This window comes from Helianthus annuus, chromosome 11 (assembly GCF_002127325.2).
Source record: "Helianthus annuus cultivar XRQ/B chromosome 11, HanXRQr2.0-SUNRISE, whole genome shotgun sequence".
In the NCBI taxonomy this organism is placed as follows: Eukaryota; Viridiplantae; Streptophyta; class Magnoliopsida; order Asterales; family Asteraceae; genus Helianthus; species Helianthus annuus.
Genome location: NC_035443.2, coordinates 9,148,260 through 9,157,159, shown reverse-complemented (window position 1 = coordinate 9,157,159; position 8,900 = coordinate 9,148,260). Strand labels below are relative to the sequence as shown.

General features: G+C 33.5%; 1 long non-coding RNA gene across 12 annotated transcripts; it reads right to left on the bottom strand.

Annotated features, from left to right (window-relative positions):
* Positions 1–352: 352 nt before the first annotated feature.
* On the bottom strand, positions 353–6,678 carry LOC110889478. Of its 12 annotated transcripts, XR_002563617.2 has the most exons (11): positions 6,532–6,678; positions 6,232–6,453; positions 5,979–6,046; positions 5,731–5,852; positions 4,485–4,598; positions 4,115–4,395; positions 3,900–4,029; positions 3,431–3,731; positions 1,243–1,305; positions 946–1,072; positions 353–843 (listed from the first exon to the last, which is right to left on the bottom strand). It is a non-coding gene; the product is annotated as an uncharacterized LOC110889478 (long non-coding RNA). The 12 variants fall into 12 exon arrangements; XR_004871982.1 differs by lacking the exon at positions 3,900–4,029 and having other exon boundaries at positions 4,351–4,395; positions 5,979–6,049; XR_004871977.1 differs by adding an exon at positions 3,103–3,145 and having other exon boundaries at positions 3,431–4,395.
* Positions 6,679–8,900: the final 2,222 nt, after the last annotated feature.

The following is an 8,900-nucleotide window of genomic DNA, read 5'->3' as shown; positions in this document are numbered from 1 at the left end:
ATATTGTTAACCATCTTAAGAATAAGAAGTTTCAAGATCATCAAGCATTTGCCCGTTTCCTTTTTAGTCAAACTTTTTTTTATTTTATCCATCTAACCAGTTACATTGTAAGAGATAAAACACTACTTAGATTGACTATTTCCGAATTAAATTAGTCGAAACTGAGACCAATATCATGGCCATCAACACGTCCATAAAACTATCTATAACATAGTGTAAACATAAGTGCCAAGAGTGTACATCCCATTTTTAATCCCTACTTTAATTAAAGGCAATTACTTGTACTTCGATTGACAGCCAAAAAAAAAAAAAAAAACAAAGACAATAAAAATGAAGCATAAAGGAATAAAAAGGCCAGTGAAGGAAAAGCTTGAATAAATAAAAGAATTACATGTATACACTCCGTGAAATTACTCGACAATAAAGTCCTCACACTTTGTTACTAACATAAAGTTCTATTTTGGGAGATAAAATCCATGTACATATCAAAATATAAATGAAAAAGTCTTTTTTTCATGAATAAGTCCCTAAACTTGAATAAAAAAGACTTCTTCACTAAGTTTTAGAAGTCTACGGTTCTCACAAAAACAAAATACATGAAGTTATATGCAAATTCAAACCCCAATAATCTTTTTAGGATTGTAAAAAGATCCGTTTCCCATCATCGATTGCACCCGATTGTACCCGACCCACCGAGCCAAGCTACCCGGGGGGTCTAGAAGACACCATGGGGCCGTGTCACGGCAGAGATCCGATAACCGGAAAGAGGAATCCGAGCCTTAAATCTCTCTCTCTGGAGCTGAATATACAATTGAAAATGAGAGTGCGCCGGTTTGTCAAAACCTATAATCAAACATGGGATCAGACGATCAGTGACACGTATAGAGGTGAAGCGTTAAACAGGCAATTATATATATCGAAGTATAATGTACGACGAAACCATACAACTTTTTTTGAAGCCTCGGTAAGATCAGTTAATCCTTGTTTGTTGAATTCAACATACTCATTCAATATAATTTCGTAGAATGGTTTTATATATTCTGGTAGTTGCGGCATCGCATTAATGTCCCACCTAAAAAGATCGAAACAACAATTAATATCATACTAACAAAATATTTGATCAACACTTAACATGTTGAAGTGAAAGGATAGAGCAACATATATGTGGTTCAACACAACTGGTTTTGACCCGCGTTGACCATACCCGGACCCGTTTTGTGCACCTCTAACCAGAAGATGTACCTTGAAAACCACTGGGAGGATTAATTGCTGCATAATCTTCCTTTATCGATCCCTAAAACGTTGCTGCAAACGTGAATTGTGAATTCTGGTCGTTAGATCAAAAACCCAAAACCATAAATAAAATAAAATAAAAACAAAAAACTCTCAACACAAATTGGTCGATTTGGTTATTCTTTTAGCTGGCCAAGCATGTCAAATCAAATAAATTGGCTTATAAGAAAGAAAATGAAAAAATTCGCCCCTAGTGTATATAAAAAATGCTAAGAAATCATCAAACAACTACTGAAATAAATAATTAGCAAAAGTATGCTTGCATGTCTGGTGAATATATATCTTGATGAGTACAATAAAGTGCTGCAACAAACAAAAAAATGGACATCAACTTGTAGAGATAAGAACTATAATAAATATTAAATTTATAATTAGTTCAACACTTGATAATGCAAGGCCCGCACCAGGTGGAACTCTTTTATCAACATGAACCTGACATAAAATATCGTAGGCGAATAGAGGTGGCAATTTCGATATGAACTTATGAAGGGGTCAATTCAGATTGTTTAATCTTTACGGGTCAAACTGGTAATTGAGTAGCTTAAAAGGAGATGGGTGAAAAATCACCCATAATGTATTTTTAACGTATAAAACATGTTAGATATTTAAAATAGGGTGAAAACCTCTTACCAAAGTGATTTGGTCGACCCACCAGCACTATTTTTGTGCACTTAAAAGTTTTATAATAATGAATGAGTACTAAGATGAAATTAAGTGTTTTAAATAATGTTATTCAACATGTAGAAATTTTACATTTGAATAGATGTTTTGACCCGTTTAGTAATCACATTTGACACACTAAAAAGTTTCAGGTCAACCCAACTCATACAAAAAGTTAGTGTTTTCATCTAAACCCAATTTGAACCATTAGCCAACACACCCATTTTGCCACCTCTGATCACTTGGCTCAAACCTATGATTTTAAACATCAAAATAACAATATATTTATTTCTAGATATTTTCCTTGAAAAGTCAAGTATCAGGGCTTGAAAGTCAGAGTCAACTTCAAGTTTAAATTTAGAGTAAATTGCCATTTTAGTCCCTAAGGTTTGGTCCAAATTGCCATTTTAGTCCAAATAGTTTTTTTTCTAATCTGGGTCCCTTACTTTTCCATTTTATTGCCATTTTGATCACATTGCCTAATTCAGTCTAAAAATCTGGTTATAACCAGGGGTATTTTTGGCATAACTGTTGTGTAGTGATAACCAGGGGTAGTTTACAACATAATTTATAAAACCTCATAATAATTTAACACCAAAAATACCCTCATTATAACCTTGTTTTTAGACTAAATTAGACAATGTGATCAAAATGGCAAGAAAAAAGAAAGGTCAGGGACCCAAAGGAGAAAAAAACTATTTGGACTAAAATCGCAAGTTGGACAAAACTTAGGGACTAAAATGGCAATTTACTCTTAAATTTAAAATTAGAGCATTCGGATTAGCTATGTTCTCTTAGTTGTGGCGTCGTCTTTGTTCATAAAACATTCCATGTGACACGTTTTGAGTTGTATCCAAGTTACCCGTTTTGACCTGTTGGTTGTTTCCCGGCCCAAATCTACCTATCAATGGGTTAATTAAACACACTTCACAATTTAGTAAAAATGATAATATTTTAACAAAAGAATTTAAGGTGAATTCAACCCGACCTCTTTGACCCGTTGCTCAACCAGCCCATCTACTACTATTAAATCGCAGACAACAAAAAGCCCTTTATAATATGGAGGGGTGGAAAATAAATTCATGTTTATTTTAATTTTTTCTTTGACATCATATAACTTATGCACTTCTAACAGTATATATGAAATACCTTTGTTGGTACACGAATGAAATAAGTAGCTCCTTCAACAGCACTTGCAGTGAAGATTGAGTTTTAAAAAAAGTTACAAATAAGAGAAAGTGTGTGAATATATAAACCATACAAGATTTAGAATAATAAAAAGAGTTAACCATAAAGCATTAAAGCACATGCAAATTGCAAGTGAATGATCACAGGTCACCTAAATCTCATTTTGCCTATATCTTTTGGTAAATAATAATAACGACCTCCCAAGAAAACCAAGGGAAGAAACATAAGCATGCAGAAAGTTTCAAAATAATATATTAACTTGAGTAGAGATTAAAATAAAATAACTCACCAGGTGAGCCAAGGAATCAAGATTTTCAGTGCAGCTCTTCAGTAATATTTGCATGGCACCAAAAAATATGGATAATGAAATGAAAAACGTTAATAATATTATAAACATATTCACTATAAATAAAACGATAAAGCTATACAAGTATCATATAAGTTTTATAAATGGCAACATGCTATTGCGTCTTGCCTAAGAAAAGCGACATGCTCTTGCGCCTTGCATCTCGGCTCGAGACCCTATCGCCTTAGTGCGCCCGACACCTTTTAACTCCAAGCTCCATGCTAATCATCTTTGTTATCCGTCGCTGACCAGCTCAACCATATAGTTTATCTTAGTTAGAGACAACATGAGTGACCCTATCACCTTAGTGCGACTCACTTTTGCATATAAACGAAACACAAAAGCGCAATCGATGCAATAACATGTAAAAACAGACATCTATAATCAAATAGAAATATTAAGATTTTTTAACCAGAGCTTTAGAAATGATGAAACCATTTTGGAGTTTCAATGCAGTACGCACAAGTACGCATCGAGGCTCCAAGTTTTACGTATTGTTTCCATGAATGGCTAAACATTAAAGCCCATGCACAGGCTCCCATCTAGACATATTTGCCCGTAGAAGTTAATAATATGTAGAAATGTTAATATAAATATACCTAAAGGTTAAAATGATTATAAGCATACCATAGCTTCTTCATCACCCTTTGAATTAAACACAAATTTGTAACTCTTGTGTTTTCCACCGAGATATACCGGATTGTTTCAGATAAGAAAAAACGAACTTGGTATATAACCTTAGTCTTATGATATATAATATTGGTCATCATCCTGATGAGTTTACCCCAAAACAAACCACTGATGACCCATTCACATTAACCATTAACAGTCATGTTGTATAGTATAAATGATGGAAGACGGACCTGGCACCTCTTTGATTGAGCTGGTCTTTTTTCTTCAAAACAACGCTGAAAATCAGAAAAAAATCACCAGTAACTATACATAGCATTAATGTCACAAAATTAAAAAATAAACAATTTGGTTTAACATCACTAACTCGATATGCAAATACAATGCCGTTAACTCATCTAACACAGCAACGACATATGCGTTCATAAGTTCCAGCGCCTGCTCATCATTACGCTTCTCAAATCCTTGAACCTCAAAAAATCTAGTGCAAAAGAAAATAGAAAAAAATGTTCAGTAGCTAATTTTCATGTTCAAGTTTTGTTAGATGAGGCCATTTTAACGCGTTTATATGATGAAAACATGTCAAGTACCACAACACACATAAAAAATGGCATTAAATAACGTTATTGAAATCGCAAACTAATGAAATGAAAAAAAAATCAATCAAATGGAAAAAATGAAACCCGAGGGTCGACCTGCTTCAAAATCGCCTCTTCCAAATCATAGTATACCCATAACAAAAATTGAGTTTGTTTCACCTTCAAGGTAAGAAAACCAAACAACATGTACGGATAGACCCGATCAATGACAATAAAAGCTTTAAGAGACACCAACATAAACTTCTGAAAATATTTGGTTAGAAAACCAGTTTTACATGCTAAGAAGACCTTGATAGTTGATACCACTAATTTACTAATTCGCTATACTCATTAACCAGCAAAACACTCCGAAACTGCCATACATATTAACTAAACTATCTTTGAAAATAGTAATTCCCTCATTCTTAATACGATCACGAGTCGTTAGGCACAAATTGCTGATCCAAATACTTAACCGTCCTTCCTAACAAATGCAGCAATTCAACAAACTATAAATAAATAACCAGATAATTAACAGCCATTGTTACTTCAGAAACATGATCCCTTAATCTAGGTGGTAAGTTCAATAACGACAACAAATATATAAATAAAGATAATGATAGATATATATAAAGTTGTTCATAGTCCCCACAACAAATATGAGAAAATGGCGAAAAAAAATAAAAATACAGGAAATCATACAATATCAATCCCTATAATAAAAACCACATCTACAAATAGAGCATAAACCTCATAATCTATCAATCAATAATCAATAAACGATAATATTATAATATTATAATAATTTAAAGGAAAATGAACTAATGTAGTGGGTCAAAAACCATCCAAAGTGCACTCAAATGCATAAAGCCTCTTACATCAGTTTGTTTAAATGAAAAGAAAAATCATTGTAGTAAACTCAGTTTCTCTGAACATAATTAACACACTATACATAGATTAAAAAATGGAAAAGATATTATACAATTTAGACATAAAAAAAAGTTGTAGGACAGATAAAGCATATTATACACTTACGCCATTGTTGTCCCAAGAAGAACCTTTATCCAAGCCTTCGAGGTAAGATATCCATGGTAGCGCATAACTCCGTGAAGCCATTATTCTAAATTCCATTGTTGATATATTCGTACACCAACAACCTGAATTTACAAAAATCTTATAGAATTATATATTGAATTATGAAATAAACATAAACCCACCTTGCATTGTTGGTGGTTCATATAAATTCATTATTATGTATATTTGAGCATAGAGAAACTGAATACCTATTCTGACAAAATAACTTGAATGATTCATATTTTAAATAAGCAGAGACACATAAGTTCATGGTAACCTGCTGACAAGTTGATGCAAGAATGATTTATATGTTAAAACACCAAACCGATTAGAAACACACCTGCTTACAATCGATGGAGAGATGGAGCGTTTCATCGATCAAACTTTAGTAAAGGAACAAAATTTAACAAAGACTTATTACATTAACAACAAAATCATAGAAGGATTGAACTAAAAACATACCTGAATGATGAATCCGCGGTGAACAATTGAAGGAGAATCACGTTTTGAGATTTAGGGTTTCAGAAAAGTGAGCCTGTAATATGCGGTGGTCTTGAGGTCTTCAGTTATTGGAATTTATATGATATCCAATTTTCAGTTTTGGATGATTCCAATTTGAAGATCCGAACCAAAGTATAGTCGGTGAACAAAGACGGAATCATCGGAAGAAGAATGCGACCCCTACTACAGATTATGTGTTTGTGAAAAGAAACAATTGTCAGTATTTGATTCAAGGTTAATTGAAAGTATCCATGATCTAACCTTAATGGAGATGAAGGAGAAAGAAGATGATTGACTCGGAATGGCAATGCTTGAATCGTATGCTTGAACCAGAACGGAGATGAAAGGAGAATGGAGATGAATGTGGTGTCTAGGGTTTTTGGAAAATAACATATAGGATCCGTTTTGGAAAAACCCGACCCACAACATTCCGGATCCCGCTTCCATTTTATTAAAATCGTGAATGCTTATTGCATTTGAGAATTCCCTCCTAAACTTAAAAAATGAGGTTGCCACATCAGCAAAATTGTCCCAAATCCAATGCCACATAGCCCAAATCATATCTCATTTATATATATATATATATATATAGATTACATTAGTAGGTATTGGTATTTAAGAAAATGTTTGATAAACTATATTCTAGTTTTTCATCTATCTATTATACTAAAGCAAAATAATGGTTGACTTTTTGACTTTGATGTGGCATACCTATTTAGGCTGATAATTGAGTTTTAAGCGGCAAAATGCTTTTCCTCCTTTCTCATCATTTGTGAAACCGCCTAGAATCTTTATATGGAAACCAATCAGTTATCAATCAATTGAAATTTTTCTACAAAATTATGAGTGTGTATCGCTTATAATCAAAACATCTTTCTCTCGCACCCACTTTAGAAACCCTAATACACATAGCGATCTCATACCTGCTTCAGAAATCCCTAGATCTCAAACACGACAACTCTCACAAGGTATGTTTTCTTCGATGTCTAATAATGTAATCCGATAATCCTTTGATTCTTTCTCTTTAATCAGTGTTTAATAGGTTAACATTGATATATTTTACAGAATCCGTGGAATTGTTTTTCAGTTTTGTTGTCCAATCGCCATTGAACAACAACCAAGTCTCATTTTTAGGGTTTGTGGATGTTTGAATCGGGGCTAGAGTTTAAATTCTCAATTTCTCAAATCAGGTAGGGTTTCGTAATTATTGGATGTTTATCTTCAATGGTTTTCTTTCATCGTCTGCTTTAATGCATGTTTGTGATCTTACGTTTTTTTTATTAAAATTCGATTTGATTTTGAATCTCTGTTACAGATTAAGTTGGAAGGAAGCAAATTGGGGATGACGTGTCAGATAGTTTATACACACTCCTGTTTAATTTGCTTATGTTAAATGGATGTTGGATTTTATCTCGGTTTTTTTTAATTTATATAATTTGAAGTGTTTTTTATTGTTTTTAGATGGGTTAATGTTTGTATTGTGAATTAAGTGTCTGATTTGTTGTTGTTTTTTTTTGTGATAATGTAATTGTGCTTATTAGGGTTTGTTTTGAATGGTTTAGGATAAAGTGGTGAAGAGTGGGTCGATATGGAAGTTATTGAGGAGTTCCTCGGGTGTAATCGGTTCGGTTCGATATGGAAGGTATTAAATTTGAGCAAAAAATGAACTTCTAATCATACCATACTTCTTAAATAGGTCACTTGATTCGGATACAACAAAGAGTGCCGGAGTATGGTTAGACTACATAAAAGGTGTTCCATTTTCTTAATTTTGTAGTCAATGCAGGTTTGTATTTTCATGTTCTAACTGATTTTTTTGTGATTAAAAATATATGATTTGTGAAACATATGTTGTCTGATGTTTACTGATTTTGATGTGTTACTATTGCAGCTAGATGTCTGATGTTATACTCTACTACTTCTGTGTGCGGTAGCTTATGCCTATAAAAATAGAGAGAAAAGGCTTTAGATAAAATTTCGATGTGCTTTTGTTATGATGTTGATACATGAACTAGAACTATATCCAATATTCGAAGAACTGGAAGCATCTTCTTTCCCTTTTGTCCCTTATCGAATTTGTTACCTAGAGATGCAAGTTAATTCTTAAATGTTGATTGATTATTGTACACGGTAACATTTCGTGTCAGTTGTGCCTTCAATGGCTAGCTTCGTATTCCACGCTGGTTTGTTGGACTGGTCACTGCGGCGGTAGTGTTGATGGCGTTGGTGGTTCTACAAGTAGGAACCACCATCAAAACAACAGGCTCTTCACCGGTGGCAGAAGATGGTATAAGATGGGAATTATTAGACTCGATGCCTGATGGTGTAAGCCAAAAACATCATCTTTATTTCTTGTGGGAAAGGGTAAGTTTCAAGTAATTTGGTTATAATTTCGTTGGTAATTTGTAGGATGTTTTTGTTCTTATAATGTGTGTGTTTAGTGCTGTAGGTCATCAAGATCTGAGAAAACACAAACCGTAGAGGAGATAAAAGAGGCGGTGAAAGGGAAGGCGAAGTTGAATATGGCTCTTAGAATGATAGAGGTGCTTCTTTCTGGACCGTTTGTAAGTATAGGGCGGCTACCCAAGCTATTACCTATAGTGCGTGGCCAGCATTGTTTTGGATTAACC